The sequence below is a fragment of the Falco rusticolus genome, chromosome Z (assembly GCF_015220075.1).
Source record: "Falco rusticolus isolate bFalRus1 chromosome Z, bFalRus1.pri, whole genome shotgun sequence".
Taxonomy (NCBI): domain Eukaryota; kingdom Metazoa; phylum Chordata; class Aves; order Falconiformes; family Falconidae; genus Falco; species Falco rusticolus.
Genome location: NC_051210.1, coordinates 32,366,770 through 32,376,502, shown reverse-complemented (window position 1 = coordinate 32,376,502; position 9,733 = coordinate 32,366,770).

Sequence of the window (9,733 nt, the reverse complement as noted above, 5' to 3'; positions counted from 1 at the left end):
ATATCGTTGCTGCAAGTCTCTCACTCACTGTGCCAGCATCCAGCCATGGAAAAAATTCTGAGGAAGGGGATTTCTGCCTGAGCATCAGAGAGCACAGCAGAAGGAGTAAATAGGCACAGATACACACACTGACATTTTTCAGCAGGCCCCCAGCAGGAAACTAACACTGTCCTTTGCTCAAGTCAATTAGTGCTCTGAGCCCTGTGCTTCAACAGGACCAAAATCTACCAACAGGCTGGGCTGGGAGGAATAAGCAGTTGCTTTGCAAATCCTATTGGGATAAGCAGTGATTCTCCTCTTTGAGGAGGTACCAGATTTTATTTCCACACATGTAAACCCTTTGTTGCAGAAAGAGGGTCATCTAGCCAGGAAAAAGGCCATCTAGTAAAATGTCTTGTTTCATTGTAAGGAAACCTTAGACTTCACTGCCAGCTATTGCAAAGTTAATAGCAGCTGATTAGAGCTATTTTACTGTATATAGTGTGTTATTCCAGAATAAAATACCGTTCCAAACAGAGCAAATCTAACAATCATACAGATGCCAAATTATGCAAAATCATTTATGGTTTTCATGTATTTGCATTTTCAGATTCAGTTTCCAGGTTTTAAAATTTATGCTGTTATTCTAAAGCTCTGGAAATTACTTTTGGGGAATGGAAATGTTTCATTTTTTTACAAAATATATCATCTAAATATGCTATGGGGCTTGTTTTCTTCAGAAAAATGAAAATTTGAAAAGTAAAGGAAATTGGAAGCGCAGAGGCAGAAATTTTAAATGGCTGGGTAAATTTGAGACTAAATATATTATAAATATACAGACCTGTTTTTGCCTTACTCTACAGAAAAGTGGAAACTGACCACTTTTTGTTCTAAGGCACTGCAAGGCAGATTGGAAAGAGTGGTCCTGCAGCATTCATTCGTCATGGACCCATATGCATAGATCTGTCTGCAGGGACCTGTCAGTGTGGGTAAGCCCAAAAGCAACAGCCCCTATGAGTCCTGCCTGCAGCAAGTCCCAGATATCTGGGAGCATGTCTGATTAATGATGTTTGTGATACTGAGTTTCTCTGCACAAGTGCAAGTGATCTTTTGCAGCAATCCCAAAAACACAGACCAAGAACTATGGCACTGGGTAACCATTTTCTGCCAGGATCAGGGAAGCTGGCATGTTTGTAGTACACTTCTCTGGCTAGAACTGTTCCAGCAAAAGGAACGGAGATATGTCTTACTCTGCCAGCTGGACCAAGTTTATAGCTGCTTAGCACCTCTGAGACTGACACTTGCACAGGGCACAGAGGAGCTGAGTTGGGCTTTGTGGATTTACATAGGATATTGGAATGGAAAGTGGTTGGATGCAGGAGGACATTCAGTGAAACAAAAAAACCTTACAGCTGAAGTACCTGTCTGAGGACAAACACAGCTAGTCATTAAAACCATCAGTGATCAATAACTACTCATTAAATCAAAAACTGTTCAATATTTGAATTTGATTTCAAGGCTTACGTGGTCATTTCTTTTCTACTTTTTAAAAACAAATTTGAAAGGAGGTTCCAAACCGGAAAGTTTTAAAAAAGCAGTGTTTTGCTTTAAAAAGTGTCAAACCAAAAAGTTTGTGTGGCATTATTTTTTAATCTTGAGCAATTTAGTTAATTCAGCACAAAACTGCAAAATGCTGTGATTGAGTCATAACGTAAGTTTCAAAAGCCAAGAACTATTTAGGTTGAAAATCTTTGCTGAGCTCTCCTTCTGCCTCGAAAGAGAAGCCTGCAGCTGTTTCATAGTGAATTATCCATGGAGCACTGACTCCTTCCTTTATCATGCCTAATCAGCCCCAAATTTGCCTTAATCTATTAACTCTGTTTGCTCTTTTGTCTGTCTCTGCTTTATCTTGGGAAGGAATAAAGGTGACAGCCCAGAACCAAACAAGGCAGCAACTGTCCTTTTCACTTCTCTGCAAAGCAACTCACAGGGTGGATCTCCCCTCTAATCAGGGTCCTGTAATGTCGCTAAAACACAAGGAAAAAAAATTTTTACATCTCCCTTGGGATAGGAAAACTCTTACATAGGAACTGTTTTTTCCATATCCACAGATGGAAGCTCCTCTGAGGCCAATTCTTTTACAAAGCTTTTTTTTTTTCTCTCCAGGCTGTTAAGAAAAATAAACGTACTGGCCAAAACAACAACAAAAAAACACCCAAACAACAAAATCCCTGCTTGGCTGAGATGACAAACCACAAGATGCAGATATGAAGCACTGAAGGAGTCAGAGGATGGCTTTCCACTAATTTGCTAGCAAACGTAAATAAATGATAAAAGAAGTATTCAGTGGAGGTTAACGTGCCACAGAAAACCAGGGGCAGCTTGTGAACTGTTGCACTAATCCTAAGAGGGGTTGAAGCTCTCAGGAATGAGGGCAAGTCTCCTGGAAGAAGTCAGTTTATGTAAGATTCCTCTTCCAGTCCTGCAATTACTTATGACTCACAGCTTGCATTACAGAAGAGTAAATGTTTAGCCTTCATGGCCACAGAGAAGAGTTTGACTATGAGAATGTTAAACCTCAAAGACCAGAAGGCAAATAAGAAATACCCCAGCATTTGTCTTTTGAAACAAAACAAAGAAAGCCTAGCAGTTTTTAAGCTGGACTGAGTAGCATTCATTCTTTCTGCAGCACGTATTTTCCACAGCTTCTCAGGCCTGTCAGTTCAACCCTACACCTCAACCACATTTGTAGAAAACCACAGGATTAAAACATATGTATGCAACTGGATGCACCCCTGCTTCTCCATGTGGTGGAACAGGTATGCATGGGGTCGGGTCGGTTCATGCACAAGCCCACCTCTCCTGTGGGGAAGGGAGGGCTGTCTCATCCCATTCCCAGCATTTCCTCACATTTTCCGCAGTGGCAGTTACAACAGGTTTAGAGGGCATCTCTGAGACCTGAATTCAAGATCACATCTAGGTCAGGACTGTTGCCGAAGAGCGTCCTGCATTTTGTCCTCCGGGGTGCCTAAGCATCATACAGCCACGCATTACTAGAAGTAGCCCATGACTGGTAAATGCAGATGTCCTTGGAAGAAGCCATTTCTGTTAGGAGCAGTCTGAGCACATGGAATAGATAGAAACTGCCTTTTGCATAACAACCTGGGCTACAGCTGCCAGATGGGAGAGTGCTCTTTGGTCCTGGGCTGGAGGCAAGTTGAGGTGTTCGGTAGGAGCTGAGTGGCAAGTCTGAGCACCAAGCAGACTGAGTCTCTTTGGTGGTCTATGGGAAATTTTGTGCAAAAGAAAATTTCATCAGTTTTACATCAAAGTGGCCTCAGACAAGCCTCAGTGGTCAGAGGAAAATGTAAAACAGCAGTGGAGAGTTAATGATTTCTTTTCCCGTAGAGGAAGAGTCTAGCTCCAGTAATGAAAGCCTTGGTGCAGCACAGATACATTGTCAGAGGCAGCACCCAGCCAGTGGTTGCTCCTCTGCCCAGCAAACACCCAGCCCATCCTGCAGTCTGGGAGGCAGGTGGGCAGTTGGCGTGGGGGCCCACTGCCACCAGCGAAGCAGAAGTGTTCCTGGGACCTTCCAGCTTGTCAAAGAGTTTTTACTGCATCTGCATCCCCCACCTCAGCTGTGTGAGTCCACAAGACTGTATGCGCTAGGAACTTCTCCAGCTGACTTTACTTTCCCAAGATTTTCAGATTAAAAATGCTTTTCATTATTGTCTTGAAAATGCTTTTTTGTGTTCCTAAACGCAAGGGCCTGAAAGCCTTACTTCTTAGTCCAATATAAAATAGTATCTAATGATGTAAATTACTGTAAACATGACCCTAGGAAATCTGAGGAAGAAGTTCACTCAACAACAAAGGAACCAATATTCCTTAACAAAGCCGCATCCCCAGACTTCTCATGGCATCAGACCGATTGGAAATCAAATTCACATGTCGCTAATTATTTAACAGGAATTCTTAAAATTCCCACAGGATAAGTAATTTGAAACAGCCCACAGAGCTATTTTTCCTGTTTCCTGGGGCGAATTTATGTCATACTTTCCTTAGTTACAATGTTATCAGCTACCTCATAAAACAGGCTATGCTAATACGACCATTACCTAATTCATGCCTGGAGTCTGATCCTTGGAGATTTCTAAGCCTTTTAGTTATCCCTTGAATGGCCTCTTTATAACTTTAAACACAGGGACATTTACTGAGGTAGCTGCCGTAGTAAGTAAACAGGAAGGTTTATAAGAATAGTCATTTTTGTTTGGCATCATACCACTTACACAACTGCAGGCTTGTGCATACATACACATGACTACTTTTTCAGCACTAGACATGAGAACAAAAATTCCCCAACGGACTTCAGGATGTGCTGGGAGATGTGAATGTGGAGGAGGTGAAGTATCAATGGTGTCCAAAGAAGACGGAGGCAGTAAATACTCTTCCTGCTTTTCATTATTTATTCTGGTTCTATACCCCTTAGGAAGGCCAGCTGGTGGGAGCCTGCCCTGCAGAAGGGGGTCTGGGCTCTGGGTCTCTCTGTGCTCCTGACTGTGCACACAGCCTTCGGGCTGGCCATATCAGTCTTGGGTGCCTCAGCCTCCTACTCTCTCTGTGAAGTGCTTACACAAGGCCTTAGGAGCTGCAGAGGACAAGAGTTGCTGCCGGTGGTTTCCTCTCCCTCTCGAACAGCAACGGGGTCTCACTGATACCTGCCACAGCCTCAGGGAAGCACTGGGTGCAGCAGGAGTGAGTCAGGAGAAAGATCGTGTCAGAAACCATCAAACCAGCCAAATTTCCTTCTGATCTGTGTGTGCTCTGGCTGGTGGAGAGGACTTGGCTGTGAACTGGAGTTTCTGGAGCTGCCCTTGACACCCAAGGCTGGCATCCCTGGACTCCACAGGAGCTGGAACAGGCCTTTTCTCTGGTGTGCCACCTGGCAATGCCTCCAGTGACAGGCAGGTGCCTTTCACATTAAAAGTGCCAGACTGAGCACTTTGGATCTTTAAAAACAGAAAAAAAGTCTTCACCAGATCGGTGGCTGCCATGAGCAGATGACAATGATAGTGTCCTGAAGGCCTGATATATTTCCCTCACAGGCTCTCTCTGAGTGCAGGCCCCCCAGGGATTATGTCACTTTCCAACTTGGAGAATCATGTCAATGGGATCTGAATCCCTCCATGGCCAAGGAATCTGGTTTGCCATTCTTCAGGCTTCTCCCACAGTTTGCATGGTGATTGGGTTCTATTGACAAATGGTGGGATCTTGTTGCTGTAGCCCTTCCCTCCCTCTCTCCTTTCCCTCGTGTTTATATCTCCTCTTTGTTGCCATGTCTTAATTTTGGCAGGAGTATCTCTGTGACAGGGACCGTAGCTGTGCATGTGCCTACATAGTGTCAGCATACTTGTCAAGATAGTGAAGTATGACAAAAGAAGTGGGTGGAAATAAATACTATTTGTTGGTTTTTTACATGTGGCAAACAGAATAGACCAGACAAGGAAATTTTATGGTGCATATGCAAAGTTGGCTTGGTTCCTGTCCGTAGTTTGAAGACAGGTCACTAACTGAGTTCAAACTTTACTTGAAACATTTTACATCTTTGTGAGACCTAAAAATTGATGCACATAGAAGTTAGGAGCACAAAATCACTGCAGGATCTTTCTGTAGTTCCTGTAGGCACTGAACAAACGTACTTTGACCACAGGCAGGCTGAACTGTCCTTCAGGAGCACAGCCCTCACTCCATGAGCACTTGAGTTGCATGTCCGCTGCAAGAGTGTTGGGCCAAGAGGGAGTTTTTACTTACCAGTTGCAAAATCCCAGAGCAGCAATGCTAACTCAGCCTAAACTTTAAATGAAAATTAAAACAAATCCCCTTTGGGATGCGATGGAAATGTCAGCCCAAGGAGGAATCTGTTCTCAGTAAGTTGCAAGCGACCGAAGGAGATACAAGTTGGAATCCAGCCTTGGCTGCACCACACACCATCTGTCAGCCTTGCAGAGCAAAGTAAAGAAAAAACAGCAAGCATGCGATTATCCTCTCCCTTGCTGGAGAGTCCAAAGACCAGAGAAATGGCTTCTCTTTCCTGATACATTTCTTGAGATGAAATGACACACTAATTTTCCCACACTGGTGACACCGTGCATTGCTCTCTCGTCCTACTCACTCTCCCCTTGGCAAGCAGGGACAAAGACTACCAGGCTGATCCCAAGTGAGAAGGCTCTATTCCCAAGATTAGAAAGACAAGTTTAGCAAATTGTGAGAGAAAACCAAGAGAGAGCAGGGGTTGCTGAAGTCTCTCCACCAGGCACCTTGCTGGAAAGATGCAAGGGCCTGCTCCTGCCCCTATGGGTGCCCAAGCACTGCTGGCACTGAGTGCTTTCAGTCAGGCAAGAGCTCTTCTCTCTCCTTCTCCCCCCTGCCCTTGTACATTTTCGTAACCTTGCAAAAGTTTCAAACAACCTCATCTTTAACCTACTGCAGGCAGGGCTTGGGATCCACGTGAGGTACAGCGAGGGGGTCCACACTGGATCAGCACACCAGCCCCATGGCCAATGAGTGGGGAGCTGGACTACACTCCCCTACCCGCCACCCCAAAAGGGGTGCAAGAATGTCTCTCCCCTAGCTTTGCATTTTGAAAGATGTGTCTGGCGAGACAGCTAGCTGACTTTGGCAGGCACTACCAGCAGTGTGATAATTAATTAAAGCACAGTTGAGAAAACTGTAGCGCAAGCTTACTCCACAGCCAGATACACAGCTTGCTAGCAGAGCTGGGCATCCTTCCTGCTCTAGCCCCTATCTCTTTACTTGAAGGAGCAGGCAGCTTGAATTCTGCACTGAAAATAAAGGAGCAGGATAAAGAGGAATGAATCCTTGTGCTAATCAGTGAGAGAGGCCCCTGTCTGCAAAATAAGGCAACCTGAGAACAGAACATCAAGTTATACCACAGCGATAAAAAGGATAAGCGAGGCAAGACAGCTCAAGGCTATTTTAACACATGGAGGATCCACTCCTCCCATGCCTGTATGGCAGTGAAGACTGAAGGAGCCTCTGCAATACAGAAAAGTGAGCGGGAGGAACAGGTGTCCTGCCTATTGCAGTCAGAGCTGCAGCTGCTGCACAGCTTTCCTGTATTCCTGTGCCTTCAGCTGGGCTCTTCCAGGTACCAACAATGGTGAAGTTGCACGGGATTGTTTTCTTAAACAGACACCCAGGCTGCTCCCACTGTCACCTTTCCCACTGCTGCACATTTAGGGAGATTCAAGATAACTATGGCACATACAGCTCTCACCTGTCTGCATGCCTGCCTGCCACTGGGCTGCCCCTGCCCTTACTGACAGGTACCTGCACCCCGCACTCACTGCCAGTGTGGAAAAGCAGGCAATACTGTGCCACAAAAAGGGCTTGCAGATCATTGTTGGTGGGACAGGCTTGCCACAGGCCACCCTCAAGTCTTGGAGGGCTTGATGCTGTGGTGCTCCTTACTCAGAGTGTATCAGAGGGGCTCAGCCCAGGACGAGAGCGCCTCCACTGCAAGTGAAGCCGTTGCTGTTCTAATAACCCAATCAGTCACTATGGACACAGGCAAGGAACAGTAATTTTTTATCCCCAAACTGGGGTTTCATTAACAATGGCTAGTTTAAAAAAAAAAAAAAAAAAAAAAAGATATATATTTTAAAAAACATTTCACTGATATCTTTGAACAAACTTAAAGTAAGAGAAAAAGTGTCCTTGTTTATTTGAACGTATTAGCATAGAAATCACCTGGAAGCTCATGCTGACTTTTTGGATTTAATTTCACTTTTTCTTTTCTTGGGGAGGAAAAGAAAATTAAATATTTATAGGGGTAAACCCCCCCAACCCCCTTTCTTACTTGTATTTCCTAGTCAGGAGGAGAGCAGAACATGGTTTTTGCTTGTTTTTAAGCAGATACTTTTGTTGGAAGACCTCTCACCCGGGAAGACTTGTCATCCTCAGTTATCAAATACTTTATATGAATACAATTAAAGCAGCACAGAAATTTCAAAGATAGCGTTAGTCTCTCTCTCCTTCCCCCTCCTCCCCTTTTGCCCTGTGTTTCAAGCTGTCTTCAGAGCATTGCTGTGGAAATGAAATTTTTGGGTTGATTCTCCTCTTGCTTGCTGTTGTGTGAGGCCAGTGAATGTGCTCAGGGTTTAGCACAGCCGCACCACGCAAGCCAATGCTGCCCACATTGTGCTGGGTACACTGTGCTTGTTTTGACTTTAACCTTCCACATGGTCTGTGGGTGCAAGTACCAGTCTAGTTATGCAACTCCTGTCTCCATTCCTCCAGCCTTCCCCCCACCCCCTGCCCCTTGTTAGACTTAATGTATTTTAGCTCACACTCTATTACCTTCCGCCCACTTCATAATCCCGAGTACTATAAATCAGGCTCTGTTTTACAGATGGAGCTTTGCTTTCCCCTATAGGTTATGTATTTTACAGAGGAAACAAAACTCAAATCCAGTTAATGATTGCAATGAAGCACACTGAGTTGATGCCATGAAGCCGCTTCTTCATCTGATCATGATTAACTGCAAGGGACAGAAAGTTTTTAAATTTTGGAAAATGTCCTGTGTCAGACTGGTGCAACAGCACATCATTTAGTGTTCAGGGACACATTCTGCCTTCATGAAGCCCCATGTATCTCAGATTATTCTGCAGCTGGGTTTACAACAGATTTAGGCAACTTGTTCAAGATCTGAGAAACTAGAATTACACACGCACACACACACACACTCACACAACACCATCTTTCATCACTTTAAAGTTTTAGTGTTTTGATTTTAACATTCTTTCTTTGGTTTAGGTAGAGACTTTGCATAACTCTTTCAGATTATGTCTTAAAATGAGGCTTGGGCATGAGAAGGAACAAAAAATGACTCAAACAGGCATTTTCAGTGTAACTGATTAGGTTTTATACTGAGTAGTTCGTAAATCTGCCTGGCCTTGCTATTGATGGGGTTTACCATCTCTATTGGAAATGAACCGAAAGGCTGATTATAGCCTGTGGATTCACAGAGGTTAGTAGGCCCCATCCAAGGCTGGCCAGTCAAGCATTATCACTACTCTTTCTACCTGCCTAGTCTGGTCCCATCAGCAGTTAAAGCTATGCTAGTTGTCTTCCCACATCATACAGTAATATAAGTTTTTGCTGCAGTAGCCATGGATGTCGCTGTGTAAAACAGCAGTCTTCTTGCTCTGTTTTGCTCTGACTGGGTTAGTAGCATCACCTGTGATTAAGGTGGCCTGACAGCCTCCATTACAGCAGCTCCCTTTAAACTGTTCTTTTAATTTGCCAGATGTTGCCTGCAGAGACTGGAAATTGCTAGGAAGGATGTCTGAACCTAGATAGACCCAGGCTGATTTCTGGGGGGGAAATTACACTATAGGGTTTCAAGTAAATTAAATCAAGATGAAATGCATTGTTTAGGTCACACTTGGCGGGGGGCGGGGGGGGGGGGGGAAGAAGACATGAGAAAATTCTTGCTATTGTTTTGATGACAGGGTCTTTAACACTGGTTAGAGGATATGCTCAATACTTAGCAACCTGCAGCACAAACCGTAAGGAAGGCTGGTCTCTCATCTTAGCCCCAGCCTCCTCACCACCTATCCCCTGCCTCTGACTCCCGTCTTCTCACACTGCCTCACCCGCTTCCTTAGCCACCCTCCCTGACCCTGTTGCCCTGGTTGGTTGCCTCAGTTGGGAAGAAAGTCTCAGCATG